Source organism: Pogona vitticeps, chromosome 1, assembly GCF_051106095.1.
Source record: "Pogona vitticeps strain Pit_001003342236 chromosome 1, PviZW2.1, whole genome shotgun sequence".
NCBI classification, from domain to species: Eukaryota; Metazoa; Chordata; class Lepidosauria; order Squamata; family Agamidae; genus Pogona; species Pogona vitticeps.
In genome coordinates, this window is record NC_135783.1 from 211,485,914 (window position 1) to 211,510,607 (window position 24,694).

The following is a 24,694-nucleotide window of genomic DNA, read 5'->3' on the forward strand; positions in this document are numbered from 1 at the left end:
AGAGGTGGCAAGAATACACAGAGGAACTATACCAGGAAGACTTGGATATCCTGGACAACCCAGATAGTGTGGTTGCTGACCTTGAGCCAGACATCCTGGAGAGTGAAGTCAAGTGGGCCTTAGAAAGCTTGTCTAACAACAAGGCCAGTGGAGGTGATGGCATTCCAGTGGAACTATTTAAAATCTTGAAAGAAGACGCTGTTAAGGTGCTACATTCAATATGCCAGCAAGTTTGGAAAACTCAACAGTGGCCAGTGGACTGGAAAAGATCAGTTTACATACCAGTCCCAGAGAACGGCAGTGCCAAAGAATGCTCCAACTACCGTACAATTGCACTCATTTCCCACGCTAGCAAGGTTATGCTCAAAATCCTACAAGGTAGGCTTCAGCAGTATGTGGACCGAGAACTCCCAGAAGTGCAAGCTGGATTTCGAAGGGGCAGAGGAACTCGAGACCAAATTGCTAACATGCGCTGGATTATGGAGAAAGCCAGAGAGTTCCAGAAAAACATCTACTTCTGCTTCATTGACTATGCAAAAGCCTTTGACTGTGTGGACCACAACAAACTATGGCAAGTCCTTAAAGAAATGGGAGTGCCTGACCACCTTATCTATCTTCTGAGAAATCTATATGTGGGACAGGAAGCAACAGTTAGAACTGGATATGGAAACACTGATTGGTTCAAAATTGGGAAAGGAGTACGACAAGGCTGTATATTGTCCCCCTGCTTATTTAACTTATATGCAGAATACATCATGCGAAAGGCAGGACTGGAGGAATCCCAAACCGGAATTAAGATTGCCGGAAGAAATATCAACAACCTCAGATATGCAGATGATACCACTCTGATGGCAGAAAGTGAGGAGGAATTAAGGAACCTTGTAATGAGGGTGAAAGAGAGTGCAAAAAACGGTCTGAAGCTCAACATCAAAAAAACTAAGATAATGGCAACTGGTCCCATCACGTCCTGGCAAACAGAAGGGGAGGATATGGAGGCCATGACAGATTTTACTTTCTTGGGCTCCATGATCACTGCAGATGGGGACAGCAGCCACGAAATTAAAAGACGTCTGCTTCTTGGGAGGAAAGCAATGACAAGCTTCGACAGCATCTTAAAAAGCAGAGACATCACCTTGCCAACAAAAGTCCAAATAGTCAAAGCTATGGTTTTTCCTGTAGTGATGTACAGAACTGAGAGCTGGACCATAAGGAAAGCTGACCGCCGAAGAATTGATGCTTTTGAATTGTGGTGCTGGAGGAGACTCTTGAGAGTCCCCTGGACTGCAAGGAGAACAAACCTATCCATTCTAAAGGAAATCAACCCTGAGTGCTCCCTGGAAGGACAGATCCTGAAGCTGAGACTCCAGTACTTTGGCCATCTCATGAGAAGAGAAGACTCCTTGGAAAAGACCTTGATGCTGGGAAAGTGTGAACGGCAAGAGGAGAAGGGGACGACAGAGGACGAGATGGTTGGACAGTGTCATCGAAGCGACCAACATGAATTTAGCCCAGCTCCGGGAGGCAGTGGAACACAGGAGGGCCTGGCGTGCTCTGGTCCATGGGGTGACAAAGAGTTGGACACAACTTAATGACGAAACAAAAAACAGTGCTACCTGCAGATTACAGGCAAAATATAAGCTTGAGTGGGCAGCCAAATTTTATGTTTCCAGAACCAGCATCAGCCATTACTCTTTTGTCTTAAAATACTCTGGTAGGTATGATCTGATACCAGCAACACCTACCAGTGACTAACTAATTTAAGTCTCCAAACCTCCATGGGGTGACTGGGTCTAAACTGGAGACCTCATAGATCCTTACACCTGGCCTGCTTTTACCTATTTTTCTCCCTTCTCTAATCTCCAGTGTTTTTGTACCACTAGATTGATAAAGGGATGTGGTGGCGCTGCGGGTTAAACCGCTGAAGCCTCTGTGCTGCAAAGTCAGAAGACCTGCAGTCGTAAGATCGAATCCATGCGATAGAGTGAGCCCCCGTCGCTTGTCCCAGCTCCTGCCAACCTAGCAGCGTGAAAGCATGCAAAATGCAAAAATGTGAGTAGATAAATAGGTACCACCTCGGTGGGAAGGTAAATGGCGTTCCATGTCTAGTCACGCTGGCCACGTGACCACAGAGGATTGTCTGCTGACAAACGCTAGCTCTATGAACTGGAAACGGAGATGAGCACCGCCGCCTAGAGTCGGACACGATTGGACAAACTGTCAAGTGGAACCTTTACCTTTACCTTTTTTAGACTGATAAAGCACCAGAAAAAGTTCAACCAAAGTTTGCATTCATTTTTTTTCTTGGTTGAAGGAACCCAGAGAATTCTGTTAAATGAGGCTGCATGAAGGGAATGTGGCTGAGCTGGGTATCAGCAGCACCAATTCAGAATTTATGTCAAGCACCAAGTTTAAATGTTAGTTATTGTATGAGCACAGAGGTGGAAGCAGAAGGTCACCAATTCAGTTACAGCATTTTTTCACCTGACATCTTGACAAATACTACTCTCTTCCCAAAAGCACTTCTATCTTTCAGACCAAAGGAATATAAATGGTCGAGTTGCCACAGAAAATGCATGTGTATAAGAATATACAGACCATTCCAGTCAGTTGTGAACAGCCAGCGAAAGAGTTACATTTAAAAAATTGGGAGTGTGTCCTGTGCCCTTAAAATGGCATATGTGTTATTTGAGACATATAGCAGGTACAGGTGTAGTACTGGATCACCTATAAAGCAAATTTAAGAGTGGGGGAAAGTTTCTTCTTGTTGGTCCAGATATTCAGCTGGCTTTAACTATCTGCTGTAAGCTGTAAGGTTAACCACAGTTAATGTAAAAAAGAAAAAAAATGATCATGGCTAGAAATCAGGATTGGAAGCTGGGTAGAAGCCAAATCTTATCTAGTGTTGATGTCACATTTTAACATGGATTGAAGATGGCATGGGAAATTCACACCAGTGAGGAAATGGGCAAAGGAAGGGAAGTGTGCTAGGCCTTATGTTTTTCAATGCCTAACCATTGAGGGACGTGGTGGCGCTGTGGGCTAAACCGAAGAAGCCTGTGCTGCAGGTCAGAAGACCAGCAGTCGTAAGATCGAATCCACGCGACGGAGTGAGCGCCCATCGCTTGTCCCAGCTCCCGCCAACCTAGCGGTCCGAAAGCATGGAAATGCAAGTAGATCATAGGGACCACCTCGGTGGGAAGGTAACAGCGTTCCGTGTCTAAGTCGCACTGGCCATGTGACCACGGAAGATTGTCTTCGGACAAAACGCTGGCTCTGTGGCTTGTAAACGGGGATGAGCACCGTCCCCCAGAGTTGAACATGACTGGACAAAAATTGCACCTTTACCTCTAACCATTCCAGATATGTGTCTAGCAGAGGCTTGCTTGCAAAGAAGAAAACTGGCAACACCCATTAAAGCAGATAAATTCAATCCATCCTTTCCTTCTACTATTGCACTGTCCTATCAACTAGGACAAAATGCCCAGCTGAGAATAGATGGTGCGATCAAATAATATTATTAATGATGCAGAACAGTTTTTTTATTCAAGTCAGATTTGACTGAATCAGATTTTTTTAAGTACAAATTTTGATGGCTTTCACCATATTTGGTCACTGACAGAATTCTAAATATTGATTTGCCAAATACTGTAACTGTAGGTATATTCTTACTAAACTATGTAACTTAGGCAGTGTATTTACTCTAGGAAGCACAGATAAAGCTACTTGGCCGTAAAATACACCCTTATGGAAGACATCATAGTGAAATAAATGCATTTTGTGTTGACAAAAGCAGTGCTTTTAACTTTAGAAAGCCAAAATGCACAACTGTACAAAGGAGTTTATATCATATATATACAAAACAGCCTGTACCAAAAAAATGAGGGCTCAAATTTACGTACAATTAAAATCAATGGGATTATTACAGCTGTACTACAGGAGACATGGGATATCAGCGATCCATCTCCCAACATTTTTACTTCAAAAGTGTCCCCAAGAGTTTCCAACTTTGATCAGGGCATCAGTGCTAAGGAAGGAGGGGTTTAACCCTTCCACCCACACTGCTTTATTGTCAATCTCCTCCCAACTGCTTTTAGTCTAGAAGAAAAAGGCAAGGTTAAACCTTTTATCCCCCAGGGCAAATGCTCTGATCAGTTAAGATCTCTCCTGTCTCAACAATCCCACACACAGTTTCTTCAGAAGAAAAAGTATACACAAAACAGAAGAGAAAAGGAAAAGTCAGGATCTCCTGCTTTGCATAGTTTGGCTGTTAGACAAATGCTTCAGCGTCTTGATTTTCTGAGGAAATTGTGCAAAGCTTAAAAGGAAAGTTAGCTTACAAGTTTACCAGGGACTGCTACATACTTGCTGTCTCCACATTTTAAGATAATTATCGTATCTCTCTAGTGCATATAATCTGTATTTATTCATGATTTATCTTGCTTAAAAGCATGTGTGCTGAGGGGAGGGGAGTACAGGATTAGGAAAGGTCTACCAATGGGAGTAAAGAGCCAATAGAGACTAGGAGAAGACAGGTTGTTTCAGCGGGGACAAGAGCTGCTCAAGGAGCAAGGAGAGGAGGAGCAGAAGAACCTGGCTCTGAAGTATCTCACTTCTCCTTCCTTATTTTTAAAGGGTTCCAACTGGTAATGCAGCTTTCTATATTTTAGTTCCAAAACGGCTTACATTAAATTCAGATGGTATGATGGCACTTCTAATCTGAATGCTCTACTAAGATTATCATACTGCAATTACTCATATTGGTTTTATTACTCAAATATGACACGGGCGTCGTTTAGTCGTGTCTGACTCTTCGTGACCCCATGGACCAGAGCACGCCAGGCCCTCCCGTCTTCCACTGCCTCCCGGAGTTGGGTCAAATTCATGTTGGTCGCTTCGATGACACTGTCCAACCATCTCATCCTCTGTCGTCCCCTTCTCCTCTTGCCGTTCACACTTTCCTAACATCAAAGTCTTTTCCAAGGAGTCTTCTCTTCTCAGCGGTCAGGTAGGCTTCAGCAGTATGTGGACCGAGAACTCCCAGAAGTACAAGCTGGATTTCAAGGGGCAAAGGAACTAGAGACCAAGTTGCTAACATGCGCTGTGTTATGGAGAAAGCCAGAGAGTTCCAGAAAAACATCTACTTCTGCTTCCTTACGCAAAAGCCTTTGGCTGTATGGACCACAGCAAACTAAGTCCTTAAAGAAATGGAAGTGCCTGACCACCTTATTTCTCTCCTGAGAAACCTATACGTGGGACAGGAAGCAACAGTTAGAACTGGATATGGAACAACTGATTGGTTCAAAATTGGGAAAGGAGTACAACAAGCCTGTATATTGTCCCCCGCCTTATTCAACATATGCAGAATACATCATGCGCAAGGCTGGACTGAAGGAATCCCAAACCGGAATTAAGATTACCGGAAAAAATATCAACAACTTCTGATATGCAGATGATACTACTCTGATGACAGAAAGTGAGGAGGAATTAAAGAAACTCGTAATGAGGGTGAAAGACGAGAGTGCAAAAAATGGTCTGAAATTCAACATTAAAAAATCTAAGATCATGGCCACTGGTCCCATCACCTCCTGGGAAATTGAAGGGGAAGATATGGAGGCCATGACAGATTTTTCTTTCGTGGGCTCCATGATCACTGCAGATGGAGACAGCAGCCACGAAATTAAAAGACGTCTGCTTCTTGGGAGGAAAGCGATGACAAACTCCAACATCATCTTAAAAAGCAGAGACATCACCTTGCCAACAAAAGTCCAAATAGTCAAAGCTATGGTTTTTCCTGTAGTGATGTACAGAACTGAGAGCTGGACCATAAGGAAGGCTGACCGCCGAAGAATTGATGCTTTTGAATTGTGGTGCTGGAGGAGACTCTTGAAAGTCCCCTGGACTGCAAGGAGAACAAACCTATCCATTCTAAAGGAAATCAAGCCTGAGTGTTCGCTGGAAGGACAGATCCTGAAGCTGAGGCTCCAATACTTTGGCCATCTCATGAGAAGAGAAGACTCCTTGGAAAAGACCTTGATGTTGGGAAAGTGTGAAGGCAAGAGGAGAAGGGGACGACAGAGGACGAGATGGTTGGACAGTGTCATCGAAGTGACCAACATGAATTTGACACAACTCCGGGAGGCAGTGGAAGAAAGGAGGGCCTGGCGTGCTCTGGTCTATGGGGTCATGAAGAGTTGGACACGACTAAATGACGACGTGTCTCATTTACTGTTCCTACCCTGTCTTATAACCAGACTTCTTAATTCATTTCTGTCTCCTCTATCCCTAACTGCCACCACCACCTGTAGCATACTGTCTCACTCAATTAAACAAGGTAGCATCCAGGTTTCAGACGACCCAACATTTGTTCATTCAACCAGAACTGTGGAAATATCAGCCACTACCTTCTCCTTTTGTACCCACTGGTGCTGAATGTGGGAACTGTAACAGCCAATGACACCTCCATCACTTTTATCCTGATGTATACTGGAGGGGGATGCATCACACAACCAACAGTGATAGCAGCATAGATGTTGTTGTTGTTTTTCAAAGTACCTTCAACATTTTCGGCTTCATGCAGAAGGCTGGACCCAATGACCCTTGAGGTCACTTCTAGCTGTAGAATTGCACGATTGTATAGTGTGGTAGTAGTGGAAGATAATTCCCCGGTGTTCTCTTTTGCTTCACAAATAGAATCCTTTTTGTTGGTCTCCATTTGGGGTTCAAAGGAGGACTAGTGCCTTCACAGAGCTATGCCTTTAGGAGAATGCTACAGTAAATTGTATGTCAATCACCAGTTTTTCAGAAGGAGAAGCCCTACTCCCAGTGGAGGGAATTCAGTGTGCATCCCTCCAATTGCGAAGCTTTGTGCTTCTCATCAACAGTAAACTACCTGATGGTGTATGGTGGATCTAAGCAGCTATTATACATGCTGTTAAGTTCCTTCAGAACCTCCTCTTGCCTCATTTATCTGTTTTCTCTCTGAAATCACCTTCTCCATTGTCACTAAGCCCCAGCCTCCAATGTCTATAAGACTGTTAACCCCAGCCAAACTTGCAATTTCCATTCCCAGAAACTAGGTTGCAAACTGTTTAGTTGCCCAAGCAACTGAACATTCCGAGCGATTACTGCCCTGCTTGATCAGTATAAGACACTGATTGAACATAATAAATTAAATAAAATGCCACAAACCCAGTAACATCAATAAAATGCAATTTTGTTTCATTTATATATTATAAAAGAATAGTACTGTAGATGCATTTGTAAGTATTATATAAAAACCATAATTAATCAGTTATGAGTTTCAAAGGTTTTTCCCCCAATTCCCACTGTAACAGTACAATAAATGGGAGTCATATACATCCTTCCAAAAATGCAATCCCTTGAATTTCAAGAAAAAATATATTGTTGCTTATATCCAGCATGTTTACCAAAATTGGGAAATCGGCACAGCTATTGTGAGCTTGGCTGTGATAACACTAAAGAACAACATTATACTGCATCCAAACCAGCTCCTTTCTTCATCTTGTCTCCTATTTACTTCACCTTGAATGATCAGCTGCTACAACCTGTACAGACTGAAAATCCTTGATAGTACAGCTACATTGGACTGTACCATTGTGCAAGTGGTTACATAAGCTGTTTTACAGCCCCTTGAGCAACCATTTGCTCAATACAAGTGTGCAAGTGGTTACAGAAGTGGTTTTACAGCCTCTTGAGAAACCATTTGCTCAATACAAAATTATTTATGATATTACACTTGTTCTAACTCTGAAAAAGCACAAGCAGAAGCACAAAGGTCTTCCACTAGTGCAATAACATCATTGAGTATAAGGTCCTAAACCCTGCTACTCTGAAGCTTAATGTACTTCAGGACAGGATCTAATGTGTATTTTTTTTTCTAGAAATGCAACATTACTACTTTAACAATAGAAATATATTACTGTGTTCCAATCACACAGAAGTGTGTGCTTTCCTTAATTCACTTTTCCTTAGCATTCCTTGTCTATGTGTCTTACTCTCTGCACACTCTACATTACTACACATAACTGAATGGCAATTAATCCACCCATCTTCTCTCAAATGTACTTCAGAGCTCATGTGCATTCCTCTTTTAGCATCAGGTGTTTATCTCATCTCTCATCAGCTCCCATTTTCCAGTCATCTACTCACAGGTCTTACAACTTCATTTCTCAGTTACTCACTTTCTCTATATACCACATTCTTCTTGCACAATCATAAAAAATTTTACATGCCTGTTTGTTACCACAGTGTGGCTCATCTCAGAGGAGCATCAGACGCACCAGTAAGCAAACTGAGTATATACTGCATCATTTCAACATCTTGAGGGTTGGGGAGTAGTCCTTAATCAGAAACTCATGGTATCATGATTATCAGTAAGTTTTTATTTATAATACAATCCCCCCCAAATATGGTTGAAACTATACCTTCTGAAAGCTGGAAAATTCAGGCCTCAGATCAACTGTATCCATCCTCACTCAAAACATGGTACATGTATTTTTATTTGGCCACTACAACGCAGTACCACTAGCCATCCTACATCATTAGTGACACAGAATAGCCAAATTGAAATACAGGCTTTGTCAGCACCAACATCTACAAACCGGAGATATACACAGCAGTTTCAAACCAAAAATTTCTCTTTTAATTTTTTGGACAATTTTTTTTTGTTTTCTGACACACAGGAACATTCAGATGTCAACACTGGGAAAAGGAAATACTTTTATTAGAGAAATAGACACAGTCAGTTTAAAAAAAATGTACTCATGGCTACAAAGAAGACAAATCTCTCCCAATCAGTTCCATCTTGACAGAAAGGACATCCACTTAGGAGATTCTACCTTTGCTGCTTGTACCACCCTGCAATTTTCATTGTCTTATCTCAGTAAGTTAGAAAGCTTGGACCTAAGTCTTGATAGTATACACAATTATTGAGGGTATTACAGTGGTGCCTCACATAGCGACAATAATCCGTGCAGCAAAAATCGCTGCAAAGCGATTTCGTCGCTATGTGAAATAAAAAAGCCCATAGGAATGCATTAAAACCTGTTTAATGCGTTCCTATGAGCTAAAAACTTACTTTTAACCGAAAATCCTCCGTACGGTGGTCATTTTGGGTGCCCAGTAAGCGAGGAATCCATCCCTAAACACAGCGGACAGCCATGTTCTTTACCTGGTGGCCATTTTGGAAGCGCTGATCAGCTGTTTTAAAATCATCGTTTTGCTATGATCGGTAAGCGAGGCAGGGTACAGATCACAAAGCGAAAAAACCCCATTCAGACCATCGCAAAGCTATCGCAAAATCCTCATCGCTATGTGATTTCGTTGTTAAACGGGGCGCCCGTTAAGCAAAGCACCACTGTATTATATTTTAAACAGTATTTTTGTTGTTGTTGGGTTGCCTTTAAGGACTGCCTTAAGACCTACCTATCCCCCCTATTTTCATTTCTGTTTCTCACTGCTTTCAATGGCAACAGAGTAAGATGTGGCTTTTACTTTCCAGGCAAGTTACAGAACTAGAACAGACACAGGTGCACTACTCAGAGTAGTGTCTGGAAAGACTGGTGGGAACTCCAGTATTGTCTAGGCAACTGGGGAAGAGACAATGCAAGTGTTCTCTCATCCCCCACCTCAATACTTTTTTGGAAAGCCTGAAACCAAGAGTGGGGGACGTGCAGCTCTTCAAGTATTGTTTGACTGCATCATCTGGAGAACAACAGGTTCTTCCCTACTGGAAAAGACCACTAGCAATGCAGATCTGGAATCTCTTAGAAGGTTGCAATCAATTCGCAGGTCTTTTATTATATAGGCCTCTTCTAGTTTTGAAATAGTCAAGTACCACGTAGCCAGTAAGACAGCTGGCTTTCTTTAGCATTGTAAATGTTTGGATTTGCTGATCATACCACAATGTGCTTTTAGGAAGCTATTGCAGTGTGTTATGAAGTGCATTATGAGGAACTTGTAAAACCTAGCCTTAAAAGAACAAATGCAACTGCAAGGTCTCTCCAAAAACATCACTCTTGAGCTGCAAGACTGTTATATGATGAAAAGCCAACCTACCTATCAGCACTTATTTTATTTCATATATTCAGAGTAAGATAAAGACTCTGAAGATACAAAGAAGAATTCTTGTCCCAAGTAGTTCACCTGACTGTATACACAGGAAGACGCTTAGACTTCTAATACAACTAGACATAGTAGTTATTTCAGGGAACCCTCTAAATGAATACAGGAAAATACAAGTACGGTCCAATATGATACCATTTTAAAACTATGGAAATACTGGTAAGAGATCAGACAAAAATCAGGTCGAGGGTATAGAAAAGGCAAAATGCAATCCTCTTCCAGTCTTCTAACCTACCAGTACCTCTCCTGCCATATAAATAAACAACTGTTTGCTCTGCTCTAAGCATATGCCAACATGGATATACTAATGATAGTGGTGGGAACATGCTCACTTTGATTTTCTGACTTGCCATTTTGTTTTATGACTATACTGTATGGCCAGTAGCTTTGAACAACTAATGGCTGACAATAATGCAGTGGTCATTCCCCCCCCCCTCTGTTAAGTTTATAGCATTATACTTTTCATGATAGTTAAGATCCTTAAAGATGATGGTTTGTCATGACTCACATTACTCTGAAAATGTATTGTGCCTTTCAGCACAGTAAATCTTATTGGGCTACTCTTACCAATCTTATTTTGAGATCATTTTGTCAAAGCATTCTTGAGGAAATGTTACTATTCGTCACAGCAATAGGAATTCATTTTATTCTCTGAAGATAGCATACCAAACAACAATATGAAACAGCTTAGAGACTACCTAACCTTTGTAAAGCATAAAAATAATGATAACATAAATTCAGATTGCATAAGATATCTGGGAAAGGGAGAGAGTTAAGGATACATATTTATAAAGGGGAACATAGTACTTTATACAGTATTAGTAACCATTGTGGTGCAGGAAATTGTAGGATTTCCAGTTTCCTTGATTCAGCTTTTAAGGTATTTTTATCTCAGTTCAGTAAAACTTTCCACCTTTTATTCAGACAGGAAATGAGTTATCTGACAAAACATTCATGTCCCAATCATAATTCTATGTGAATATTGTACCATAAATATGCATCTGAACATGTTAGCACATGCAGTTCTTCTTTGGAGTACAAGGTATTGCATTATCTATGAAGCATTATGTTTAAGAGCCACCTCAAAAAAAATTTTTTTTAATTTTTTTTAAAAAGTTTTGGATCAAAGATTATTGATTTGCCCCTGCTGCAATTCTACACTGACCACTAAACAAAAGCCTTAGTAGAACTGCACAACCCTAAATATACTGAAACTCAGTCAGTTCTCTAGTTGAAGATTTTAAGTACACATAGCCCATAAAACAGACTATAGACCCCTTCAAAGTTTGCAACAATAGTGCCTGGTTTGTTGCAGGGTATAAATTAATTTCAAAAATGCTTGGGAGCAAATAGTACCATTCGGTTAAATATATAACAGCCAAACCACTGCATCCTGTTTACAAGAAGTGCCCCAAACATGTCAGAACAGCAGTATATGCAATAGGCTCTGGAACTTGCTTTGGCAGCTACCCTGACAATTCTTTCTTTATCTAAAGACTGTAATTATTTCCTTTCATCTGACAAGAAAAAAATCAAGCAGAAAAAAACAACTTTTACTCATGTTCAGACATGAACATTTCCCCCCCTTTACCTACAGCTGCACTACTGTGCTCCAAACTTTCCACTGTATATTCTTCTCCCCCAGCCCACCTCTTGGCCCAAGCCATCTCCCCACAAATATCAAGTTAACTAGGTTTGGCAGCTTGAATAGATGAATAGACCAAATACATGGTACTACTAGACATAAGTCTAAGCAACAACATGCTGACAATTGTTGCCTCCCGCTGGTCTTCTCTGTTGTTTCAAACAGTAATTGACACGCCCAGTAATTTAACAGTACCAGACAGTTCCCTCTGCCCCATCTCTGGTAAAACAAAGCTTTTCTGTTCTTCAATGTGATGGGCATTATATGGGTGTATTGACAGGAAGCAGTTCTCTCTCTAATGCTCCAGATGAAAACAGCTCCAGATTATGTTTTTCATTACAGCATTCGATATGAAAATAAATGTTGGAATGAGTCCTGCAGTGCCATGTAGATACAACGTGCTTCCCCTGGGTCCATCCTCTTCCCAACTGCTGCTCTGCTTTCCCTGTATTCAGTTTCCATGGCCCTGTATTGAAATGTGGAGCAAAATATTCCAGCGCCAACCTATATGATGCCTGGGGGGGGGAACCTAGCAGAATGCCCCCACACACATCTGAAAGGGAGAAGACTGTCAGATGCTACCCTTGCTCAAGAGGGATAGGCCAACCCAACCCCCAGCACTATCAATGTCACCACCACTGGGGCCTTCAAAATTGGTTTTCAAGGAGAGAAATGCTACTCGACTCTAACCTGCTTTTGTACAATGCCAGGCAGCTCACAGCATACAGCACAGATATTGCTTCCACACACTCTCTGCAGCATGGAGGCAGAGTTGCTTTCCTGCCTGATAGATGGTCCAGTGACCTTTGGCTACTAGAGAGCTGGGCAAGGAGCGATCTGTTGCAGCCGGCTTCCAAGGCATTCCTCACATTCCTGTACTATCTAAAAGCTCCAAGAACAAACAACGTGTCCCCCTCCTACACACAGGCACACACCTGCCTTCTCATTTGCCCAGAGCACCAACAGCTTCCGTGTCCACACACACTGCCGTCTGTCGCACTCCTCAAACATACAGCCAAGAAAGAAAAAAAAACAGGCAGTCACTGCTACTGCCCCCCTCCCTGTCTTTTCCCTACAGGGTGACTGCAGAGAGATAGTACTTGTTAGGTCTGTTACTGAGAAAACTCAGGGCTAGAGGGGGGGAGAACAGGGAGAATACTACCGGCACTCTATATATTCACTCCTCCATCCTGGCTGCAAGTGGCCATAGCAAGCAAATGAGAGAAAATACAAGATGGGGGTGAGGTCGAGTAAGGGGAGAGTCTGCAGGTTACGAGAGAAGGATTTAGAGCGCTGGGAGGAGGGGGGCACCAGTGAACCAAGGAAATGAGAGGAAGAGGAGAGTGGTTTTCTTTATTTTAATAAGAGGCTGAACAATCATGAAGAAATGTTTTCAAAGACGACATGGGGAAAGGGAAGAGGAAAGAATGGGCATATTTAAGGAATTGGGAAAATGCAAAGGAAAGGATGGAAAGGGTTATGCAGGCAGGCAGGCAGGCAGTGTGAGTTCACTGGAGCTCAAGGAATGGGGGGGGGGAGTGCAGAGAGGAAAAGGGGCCAATAAAAAAAAACAGTATTACTTCTATAATAAAAAGAGAAAAGCTGTAAAGAAATCAGAGGACATGTTTTTTAAGACGAGGCCAGAACTAAAGAGAGGAGCAATTTGTTTTAAGCAGCGTTCATGGGTTCAAGGACATCAGGCAAAGCTGTCCATGAAGAATGAACTGGAAGGTTAAGAAGGGGGAATAAAGATGCTGAGAAAGAGTTTTTTGGGGGAACACTATTCCAGTATTTCAATACAGTATTTTGAAATATTGGGGACAGTTATCTCATGGGCAAAGGTGGCAAGATAGATTAAATAAAAAATATGTGGGGAACGATATATTCTAGGAAAGCCTAGTAGGCTACTTTGTGGAAAGGCAGACACCTGAATTCAGGAAGTCAAATTGTGCAAGGAAGGGCAAAGGAGACAAGCGATGAAGAGGAAGAAATCTGCATAGAGGAAGTTACCACAGGAAAAAGCAGGAGTACAGTACTTAGGTGGAGGCCCCTTTACAGGGAAAAAAAGGGAAAGGGATGGGAAAGGGCGCTCTGGGAACAAAAAAGGAAAGAAGAGTAGTCGAAAGAATATTTTAGGAAAGAAAAATAACCAAAGCAGTGGCCTTTGGAGGAGACCGATGAAAAAGGTTACTTAGAGGGTAAGTGTGAGGAGCTGGGGGGGGGGGCACGGAGAGAAAGGAGAGAAGAAGCGGCAATGCTCTCAAAGGCACGAGGACTGAAGAACCCAGGAAGGAAGGAATAAGCGGACTGGGAAGAGAAGTTGTCGCTGGCCAAACCATGCAGGAAAAAAATACCCCATTTATTTGAGAGTGGCTCTAAAGAGAGCCAGGCGAGTTTTCAAAAAAGGGTGGCATTGGTGCGTTTGCCCGGGGGGGGGGGGGGAGAGAGAGAAGAATCCGATCGGTGCCTTTCCTTCCCGCTCACCTCTCTCCCCTTTGCATCCTCCCCGGCTTCCCTCTTCCTCGGAGCGAAATGGTTTCAAGCCGGAGCAGAGGGGCCGGCTTGGAGGAAGCAGGTAGGCAAAAACAGCAGGGGGAGAGCGGTGAGACTCTTGCAAGAGAGTTTGCAAGAAGGGCGGGATAAAATGGGGGGGGGGAGAAAGGCGGTTGCAAAGAGGTGCGCAAGGGAGAGAAGAGACCCCCCCCCCGCCGCTTGCTCCGATCCTTAGAAGGCGACCCGCCGGCGAGTCCTTCTCCTTCGCCCGCCGCACCGCTAGGTGCTGAGCCCCTCTCTTCTCCACCTCCACCACCACCACCACCACCACCGGCCCCAATCTGGGAGAGAAGCAAAGAAATCTCCACTCACCGCGTTAACGGAACGGGAGGAGGAGGACGGGGAGGGAGAACAACCCTGCCGACGGTGGGTCTCCGTGTGCGCGGAGGGGCCGCCGCCACCCCTCCGGGAAGGGCCTTACCCCGGGGTGTCCATGGTGGCGGCAGCGGTGCGACTGTGCCACTGCCGAGCAGCACACAATCCTCCTCCTCCTCAGCCCGGCCCTCCCCTCCCGGACGGCTCGGCTCCCGCTCCTTCCCGCCCCTCGTTCTCCCAAACCCTCCCTTCCCCTCGTTAGACGTCAACAAGGCGCCCTGCCCTGTGCCTCGCCCCGATTGGCACGGCGTGCCTCGAGCGGGGCTCCCATTGGCTGCGCTCGCATATTAAACCGGCCAATGGGGGCGCGGGCTGAGGTTGCTACGGTTACCGATGCTGTGAAGAGACCGGCGGAGTGGAAGGGAGCTGCGGTTCCTTCAGGCCAGGCAGGGGAGTTTGTGCCTTATTGGGGGTTTTGTGGGTTTTGTTTTTTTTGGGAGAGGCTGTGTATGTTACCGATGTGAGGGGGGCGGGGAGATCCGAAGGGGATGGACGCCGAGAAGGAGGCAGGGGTGAAATTGGAAGGAGGACCGCGGTCAAAAACAGCAGGAGATAATCGGGGAGGAGAAAACCTGCAGCCTCGTTTTGGTGCACAACATCTTTGTTCCTAAATCAATCTCGCTGGTGTCCGTGCAGATGAGCCTCAACAAATTCTTATGGGATGGCAACCTTATGGCACATACTTTTGGGCATATTTCCCCCCCCCCCCCGCTATTAAGACGTCATTTCTGTGGCACGGGCTTTTAAATTGATTTTTTTACAGCCCCAATACTGGCTTGTTGGTGAAGGTTTTTAATAGGGATGTAAATTTTCTGCACTCTTTCTTAACTGGTAAAAGGTAAAGGTAAAGGTTCCCCTTGACAATTTTTGTCCAGTCGTGTCCGACTCTAGGGGGCGGTGCTCATCCCCGTTTCCAAGCCACAGAGCCAGCGTTTTGTCCGAAGACAATCTTCCGTGGTCACTTGGCCAGTGCGACTTGGACACGGAACGCTGTTACCTTCCCACCGAGGTGGTCCCTATTGATCTGCTCGCATTTGCATGCTTTCGAACCGCTAGGTTGGCGGGAGCTGGGACAAGCGACGGGAGCTGGGACAAGCGACGGGCGCTCACTCCGTCGCGTGGATTCGATCTTACAACTGCTGGTCTTCTGACCCTGCAGCACACAAAGGCTTCTGCGGTTTAGCCCGCAGCGCCACCATGTCCCTTCTTAACTGGTGGCATGTGTATAATTCCTTCTTTTTACAGATAGAGAGGGGTGCTTACTTGGGGGTCCCTGAACATGGGTTAGCTTCAGGCTCTGAAACTCTTGATCAAAGTATTTGTGGATTGAGCAAGAATGGACACGCTAACTAAGACCCCCCCCCCAAATTTAGACTTTTTGATCTATACTTCTGGGATTCTTTAAGGACTGGCGGTGCAGAGAAGAAGGGTTGTTATTCTGGATTAGCTGACACCCCAATACCTGTTGTGTACATCATATTTCATACACTCCAGTGCCTGAATAGACTCTAGAGAGTTTTCTTATCTGTCTCTGGTAAATCATTGGCTGCCCCCCCTCCCCCAGCTTTGGATGGAGATTTGGAAGATATCATTAATACTATTCATGCATTGTCATTGACTCCCTATTTTTGACATTTTCCATTTTCTCTAAAAGCAAATAAGTTAGCAGTGCATGTGTGTCTTGATTCTAATGCATCTTGTGTAAATGCACATGTATAGACAGGTAGCACAATCTACCATTTTGGGGGCTGCATTTGGTGAGGTTCATTTTGAAAAGTATGATGTTATATTCTAAAATAAGTAGGCTGTTTTCTTTACATTTAATTCAGATACCCAGATCAAAGCTGTGTGCAACTTACTTCTTTCTTGATAGTTGAAACATAACCTGTTTTTTTACTTGAGTCCTGCTGCTTGTTTCCCATCAGTCCCCTAATAATTTGTCTGTCAACATCTTTGGTATCAAGATGCTACCAAATGTGCTTGAATTGTAGCTACTTTGTGCTAAATGCACCCGTAGTCTGTGCTGGATTAAACATTTGCAAGCAATTTTTTTAAAAAAAGGAGAAACAGCAGGCAAGGAAGAATTGCCAGCAGTGCGTAACAGGAAGGAGGGGTGCATGTATAAGAACAGGGGGTGTTACAAGCATACAAGAATGTCCTGCTTCTGATCTGTGGAATGTTGGAGACTGCAGTTTGTTTATGGCACAGGAATTTAGCTTGGCACTTAGCTTTTCTCCTGCAGTAAAGTCATTACTATGCACTCACCACTCCAAGCTGGAAAAGTCCCAGGCACCTGGTTGCCTAAATATTTGATAAAAGTGCATAAGAACTTCAAGTTTGTTTGGCAGCTGTGGTCAGGGTGATTATTACAAAACAAAATAGTAAGAAGCTACACACCAGTGTGCATTCCTGTACTGTGGCTGTGTGGCATAACACTTGCCAGAAGACCAGGAGCAGAAAATGTGCCACTGAAATAAACAGAACTAGCTTTACTGTGAAGAAACAGCCACTCTCACAAAACATCTTGCATATGCTATTTGAGATGGATGCTGCTGGCAGTGATTGTGAAGCAGTCAGGCAAGGAAGGAGCAGTGAGTCCTGCTGGGATGTTACTCAGCAGGGCTGCCTTATCAGACCAGATAAGAAGAGTTTTGTGTGTAGACTGGTTGCATGGTTTGTCAGGAAGTGATGTGGGCAAGACTGTGCAGGTTGTTGACCCATGCAAGAGACAAGCTGTTACTCCTTGCAGTGCTCTCCTGGTCAGCTATACTCTTTTCTATTTATTTGTTGGTTGGTTGGTTTGACTTGAATGCCGCCCACACTACCCAAAGGTCTCTGGGCAGCTTACAGCAATTTAACTACAGTAAAAAGATAAAACAATTAAAATACAATTAAAATATATACTCTAAAAGTTGTCATCAGGACCCACAGTTGATACTCTTTCAATTAAAAGCCTTTTGGAACAGGAAGGTTTTGACTTGGCGCCGAAATATCATCAGTGTCGGTGCCAGACAAATCTCATTTGGGATGGCATTCCATAGTCTGGGGGCAGCTGCCAAGAAGGCCATTTGACTACAAACCACCCCTCTTACCTCCTTGAGGGACGGCTCTTTCAAAAGGGCCCCCTGGCTAGATCTTAACTGCCGGGTAGGTTCATATGGAAGGAGGCGGTCCTTCAGGTATCCAGGATCCAAGCCGTTTAGGGCTTTATATGTCAAAACAAGCACTTTGAATTGAGCCCGGGCAGCAACTGGTAGCCAATGTAACTTAAACAGAATCGGCTTGATGTGTTCTCTAGCAGCCCCGCCACTCACCAGCCGCGCAGCTCGATTCTGGACCAGTTGCAGTTGCCGGACCGTCTTCAAAGGAGCCCCATGTAGAGCGTATTGCAGTAATCTATGCGAGACGTTACCAGTGCATGTGTAACTGTCATGGGACTCTGCTCCTCCAGGTAGGGCCATAGCTGGTATAATTTCTGCAGCTGAAGGAAGGCACCCCTGGCCACTGAGTCCATCTGGGCTTCCAGAGTTAGACTAGGGTCCAGGAGCACCCCCATGCTGCGGACCCTGTCCCTTACGACAGTGGTCCCCAACCTTGGGCCTCCTTATGTTCTTGGACTACAACTCGCAGAAGCCTTCACCACCACCTCTGCTGGCCAGGATTTCTGAGAGTTGAACTCCAAGAACATCTGGAGGCCCAAGGTTGGGGACTACTGCTTTAGGGGAGTGTAACCCCATTCAGGGCAGGGAAATGGCCCTCCAGCCTGTCCAGCGAAGCACCCACTAACAGCACTTCCATCTTGTCTGGATTGAGTTTCAATTTATTAACCCTCATCCAGTCCTTGATCAGGTCCAGACACGAGTTCAGCACAGAAACTGCCTCACCTGGATTGGTGGAAAACAAGAGGTAGAGCTGAGTGTTGTCAGCATATTGCTGACTCCTCAGCCCAAACCTCCTGATGACCTCTCCCAGCGGTTCCATGTGGATGCTAAACAGTATGGGGGACAGTATCGAGCCCTGAAGAACTTCATGATATAAACGCCATGGGACAGAGCAGTTGTCCCCCAGCACCACCCTTGACACGGTTAGCCAGGTAGGAGCGGAATCACCATAAAGCAGTGCCCCCAACTCCCAACCCAGCCAGCCTATCCAGATGGACACCATGGTCGATGGTGTCGAAAGCCGCTGAGAGGTCCAGGAGTATCAACAGGGTCACACTCCCCCTGTCTCTCTCCTGGCAAAGGTCATCGTACAGGGTGACCAAGACAATCTCCATAGCAAAACCCAACCTGAAACCTTAGTGAAATGGATCCAGAAAATCTGTTTCATCCTGCACTGCCTGGAGTTGCCCGGCCACAACCCTCTCAAACACCTTGCCCAAATAAGGGACATTCACCTTTGGTTGTTAGTTAATCTCCAGCCTTGGGTCTAGGTTAGGCTTTTTTAGGAGTGGCCGAATTATTGCCTCTTTCAAGGTGGTAGGGACCACTCCCTCTCTCAAAGATGCGTTCACAGCCTCCTGGACCCAGGTGCAAACCCCTTGACAGATCTTCCAATTAGCCAAGATGGGCAAGGGTCGAGCGGAGTGGTGGTAGAACGGACAGATCCAAGCACCCTGTCCACATCCTCAGGTCTCAATAACTGAAATTCATCCATTAATACTTGACCTAAGCACGGCACACTGGACACATCCTCTGATTCTGCAGTAATGGTGGAGTCCAGCCCAGTGCAAATCTGAGCAATTTCCCCCTCAAAATGAATGGCAAACTCATCACAGCGAGCTGACGAGTAGTCCGGGATCTCCACCGGATTTCCCATTGGAGGTCCCGGTCTAGAAAAGAAAAGATTTTATTCTTCTCTATTATAGATTCCAACTTTGGATCCCTCTATCTCTATATAAGAGGTGTTTGACACAAAATGGGATCCTACTGTGCACCCCTGCACTTCTGACGTTACTGTGTGTGTGTATATTTCCATGTGGACTGGTTTGCAAAAAAAGGTCCATTCTGATGGGTCAGAGGGAACAAGTCTGCTTTCCAATCCCTTCCTCTATAGAATGAGCTACTAAGCCTTGTTGCTGTCAGGGCATGTGTGCAAACTACTCTCATTACATATTCTTGCTCTTCCCATGGGTTACTTTACAGGAGATCCTTCCCAAACTGGATGGGCCTTGAACCATTGTCCCAGAATTGTGTGTGCTGTTTGGGGACCTTATGTCCAAAGAGTTTTGATGCTTTTGCAAACTCTCTTTTCTTCATCTCTGTATCTGACCCCATGGTATTCTTACATATTGGTTGCAAAGAGTTAAGTGAATTTAATCTCCTACCTTTTGGATTGCCTGGGCCTTAGTAATTACTGGGGAAACTGCTGCCTATGCCATTGGAGCCGATGGAATTGGAGGGTAGAGGGTTATTTTGTGTGCTATAAGATGCTGTACATGCTAAAGACTTGGATTCTTTCACTCTGTTTATGTTTGGGTAGCATGTAACCACTGTTGACAGCACTGCCCTGACTGATGAGTTTTGGTGTTGTTTTCAGATTATATTGGGTTGGAAGGAGTTTCTCATTTTTATATTCATATCTGGACTTTTTATGTTCTGTATTTTCCCTTCTCTCTTTGGCTGAGTGTGTGTATGATACAACTGATATTCTGCTGTTATTGCAGCACCATTCTGCTCACTCTCCTCTGGTGCAATTGAAGTGTAGGATTACTCTGTAATTACCCCCATGTCTTTTAATAAATCTTGCTTTAGAAGGCATTCCAAGCAGGTTGTTTAAAACAAAATATATTTCTGAAAGTGTTCCTCACAGTTTCTGATGGGAAGAGCAGACCAATATATAAATAAATCCAGCTTTTCATTCATTCACCCACTCACAAAAATATCAGTTCCTGACTGTTTTAAGATCAGATATCTCCTGACGCTTTAGAAGCTAAATGGATTTTAATAAATTATAAAATGAAAGTTGGCAGATTTCTTAAGTCACATACATTCTCCAGAGTTTGTGATATACTGTGATAAGAAAAATATTAGGGTTTGTTTAGGGCTACTTTTTTAGGTGTTGGTGTCTATATTTAATCTTTATTCTCAGAATTGGGAACCTAGCTGTACAACTGGTGAAATTATTACTATATTCTTGGTAACTTTTTTAAACAGTTGGATGTGTTTCACTTTTAAATTGTATTTTTTCATTGATACATACAGTGTAGTAGCTGTCTTAGACACTGGCAATGGAACGTTTACAGATTGTTGTGCTTGTAGTATCTCAATCTTAAATGCACTATATAGGATTAAACCACACTGAAATAACCAGGACTAGCTTACTGTGAAGAAACTGAGGAGCATAGAACATAGAAGTCATGTACTAAAAGCTTCAAGGCTTCTTTCTAGGTGCCTAGGAAACTGGCTGAGAAGGTTGAGGTCAGTATGAGCTGTGAACAAATAGACAATTAACACCTTCAGTTGACCTCCTCTTAAAGAAGACTTCAACGAGTGCTTCAAAGCAGCACCAAAAGGAATCTAACACTTCCATATTCCCCTCTATTCAGCACTGGTTAGCCCCTATCTTGAGTACTGTGTCCAGTTATGGACACTGCACTTCAAGAAAGATTCCAACAAATTGGAACAAGTTCAGAGGAGGGCAACAAGGATGATCAGGGAGCTGGAAACCAAGTCTTACAAGGAAAGACTGAAAGAACTGGGTATGTTTAGCCTTGAGAAAAGAAGACTGAAGAGAGATATGATAGCACTTTCAAATACTTGAAAGGCTGCCATACACAGGAGGGGCAGGATCTGTTCTCAATCATCCCTGGTGTACAACACGCAACAATGGCTCAAGTTACAGGATACTAGATTTTGGTGGAATATCAGGGAAAACATCCTGTTAGAGAAGTATGAAAATGGAACGAATTACCTTGAGAGGTGGTGAGTGCTCCAACACTGGATACATTCATGAGAAAATTAGATAACCACCTGACAGATATCCTTGGATTTGTATTCCTGCACTGAGAAGGGGCTTGGACTTGATGGCCTTATAGGCCCCTTCTAATTTCATGATTTTATGATTCTTTCTCTTGGTATCAAAAGTCTGTCCACTTCCTTTGTTGGAGTCATGCAAATTTCAGTTATAGGGAATTAAAAATGGGAAGAAGACGCTTTTACTTTGGGTAAACATAAAAGGGGATTAAGATATTGATTACAGCAGGTCTGGAATACGTCTTTTAATATATAAAAGGGGTTAGGAAACTTAGGTGAGTCTCACTCAGAAGGAGGAGACTGTGTCTGTTTGCCATCCTATTAAGCTGTGCTGGGAAGGATGGACCCTGTGCATGTACCAGAACTACGCTACCACCCTGCTAAGGTGTGAATATTAGGTAGTCAAGTTTAGCTTTTGTTGTCTTCTGGTGTGTTTCTTTTGAATTATTTTAAGACTGTTATCTGCATTTTGCTCCAGTATTTTTTTGGAACTTTTAGGAACTTCTGTCTTTTGTTCTTTTAACTTTTTTTAAAATAAAATACAAAAATCTCTTCAAGCAGCTGTCCTTCTTCTTCTTTTTTTTTTTTTTTCCATAGAGGGTTTGTGGTACTAGAACCAGATCTTGCCTTGGCCAAGCTACTAGGAGTTTTGGTCAAAACAAAAGACAAAGAGGACAGAAATGTTGTGGCACTTTAAAAACTAATGATGATATTTTGTGGACAAGTTCACTTTCTCGGTCATAAGAGTTTAGGGAGTTTTGGTGGGTGTAGTGGCAGCTCTACCCTTGCAATAGAGACACCTTGCTTCTAAGTGCCTTTCCTTGTGGATTTTGTTGTGAACTCCCTGGGAACATTGCCAAGTCTTGAGTGGATGGTAATGTGTGGGTGTGATACAGTTCCAATCAGGCTCCATACTCCTCTCTAGCTAGCTGTTCTTTAGGCTAACCCACTTCAGGACAAGAAGGGTGATGTGGTTATAGAGGGAGTAGCCTTGACTGGGTAACTTTCACATTTCCAATTAATGATTTTTGGATCAGAGTATTAATGTGATGGGAACTATCTTACCCACACCCTCCTTGCCATTATCAGTTTTGTTCGTTTGCTATAATTTCATTTAGTGGTGCTGCTGTCGTTATCTCGTAAACTTTCAGCGAAAGAGCTTCAAGGCCTCATTACATCTTTAATGTGTAACCATTTCTGGCCTAAGTCCAATTTTTCTATAATACATTATTGTGCTCATGCCCTGGGCTGAAGCTCTAGCACACAACTAGACGCTTGTTAGATGATTAGAAACATCTTCCTTTGGGTGTGAAACTAAGCTAACTTTTATACGAAAAATGAAAGGCTCATATGCCAGTTTGTAGTGGACAGTTCTCTCTATCTACATGTTGCTAGTTTTTTCAACAATGTTGTTCAATAGCAGAAAACTGATGAATGAAATTGTACCAGTTATGCAAGCATTCTGGATAATTATTTCTGCACGGGCGTTGAGAAATTCCACAACAATAAGCCCCTTTACGTCAAAGTAATTTTTTTATTTTTAAATAAAATTAAATTGAGAAATGCAAATAAGTGCTTTTAAGATTGGGGTGTTAATATTTTTTCCAGTTTGACTTTAGCAGTAAAACAAGGATAATTTACAGTAAGCCTGTTCCAATAAAATTGCTGTTACTTCACTGTATTTGCTAGAACGCACATACAAGTTTGATATGGAGTTTGTCTGATTTTTGCTGTTGTTTTTCTTCAGCTTGCACCAAATGTTCAGCTGTTGTGTGTTTCTGTTGTAATGCTTCTGTAGTTATTTGTGTTTGGGAATTTTTATCCCAACTTTATCAGTTGGCCAGTAGCTAGTTCTCAGTGGATATATTCACATACCTTACTATAAAGTCTGTCAATAGAATAATCAGTTTTTAGCTCCCAAGGGTTTCAGAAGTGTAAAACATAACTTTCTGTGTAGCATAAGGAGGTAGGTAAGATACTGATGTTGACGGCTTAGCCTGGTGACTGCCTAAGCTGATTTCTGACCTATTAGCGCCCCCCATACTTCCTTACCTTTGCAGCATTATACCACTCAGTATTGAGGAAGGCAAAACAGGAGGAGGTGGGAATTTTAACCCTCCGCATGATACAGTGTTCAAGTTGCATAGTCCAACCATCCTCAATGGGGGCCAAATGGCCTCTTGGTGCCCCCTGGCACATTTGAAGGGGGCCTCAGACTGGAAACAATTCTTCATGCACCACCTTATAAGGTTCATTATGTAACTTATACAATCCTGATTCAGCCTATATTTCTTTTATATTGTGTTTATGGGTGTGGCCAACAAAAAAAAAGGTGATTACTTTGAAAGAAAGAGGTGGCTAACCGGACAATATAGCTCCTCGTGGCCTCTGAGTTTGTATGCTTTAGCCTTAATATTGCTTTCCCCCAATTCAGAATGTATAGAATTTAACTTAACAGGCCTATAATCATCTGAATATAAAAACAAACCAGAACACTGATGTTGCTTGCTTTCCAGTTCTCTGATACTAATGAGGCTGAACAATGATGTACATGTTTCAGTTAAAGATCAACAGTTTCCCAATGCCTCACTCCACCTACAGCCAAAGGTAGCTTTATTTATAGGTGGATAAGAATTGACTCCTTAGTCATCTAAACATAAAGAAAAATAAGTCAAATTTTACATGGTTGCCAGTTTCAATAGAAGTACTCAGTAGCTAGAGATAACCATTCTAACAATTTAAGTTCACAGCATCCCTTTTTGATAGAAATTAATGTGCCTAATAAGCTACCTATTTCCCTGTTAATGCTTGCGTCTAAGGTACACTGAGAATATTAATAGAATGTTAAGAAGGCCTAGTATACAAGACCAAAGGTAGCTATTCTTGTAGAGAAGTGTGTATGTGCATACACAAACATTACAACAGGAGGTTTTATTATTTTTGTATTGATCATGTTGACCTGCTTTGGCCATCAAATATTGAAATCAATGGTTGCTTTCATGAT

At 43.2% G+C, this 24,694-nt stretch overlaps 2 protein-coding genes across 17 annotated transcripts in view; one reads left to right on the plus strand and one right to left on the minus strand.

Annotated features, from left to right (window-relative positions):
* PKP4 (plakophilin 4) overlaps positions 1-14,794 on the minus strand; it is a 163,928-nt gene extending 149,134 nt beyond the window's left edge. For 10 of the 13 annotated variants that reach the window (XM_078376264.1, XM_020801171.3, XM_072982738.2 and 7 more), the window contains exon 1: positions 14,654-14,794. The gene's annotated coding sequence lies outside the window, so the exon portion shown is untranslated. The remainder of the gene's footprint in view (positions 1-14,653) is intronic. The other 3 variants (XM_078376284.1, XM_078376274.1, XM_078376278.1) reach the window with 2 other exon arrangements.
* Positions 13,820-24,694, plus strand: part of CCDC148 (coiled-coil domain containing 148) — a 151,242-nt gene continuing 140,367 nt past the window's right edge. For 2 of the 4 annotated variants that reach the window (XM_020801165.3, XM_072982804.2), the window contains exon 1: positions 14,984-15,102. The gene's annotated coding sequence lies outside the window, so the exon portion shown is untranslated. Of the gene's footprint in view, positions 13,987-14,279; positions 14,364-14,983; positions 15,103-24,694 lie in introns of those variants that run through there. The other 2 variants (XM_072982785.2, XM_072982796.2) reach the window with 2 other exon arrangements.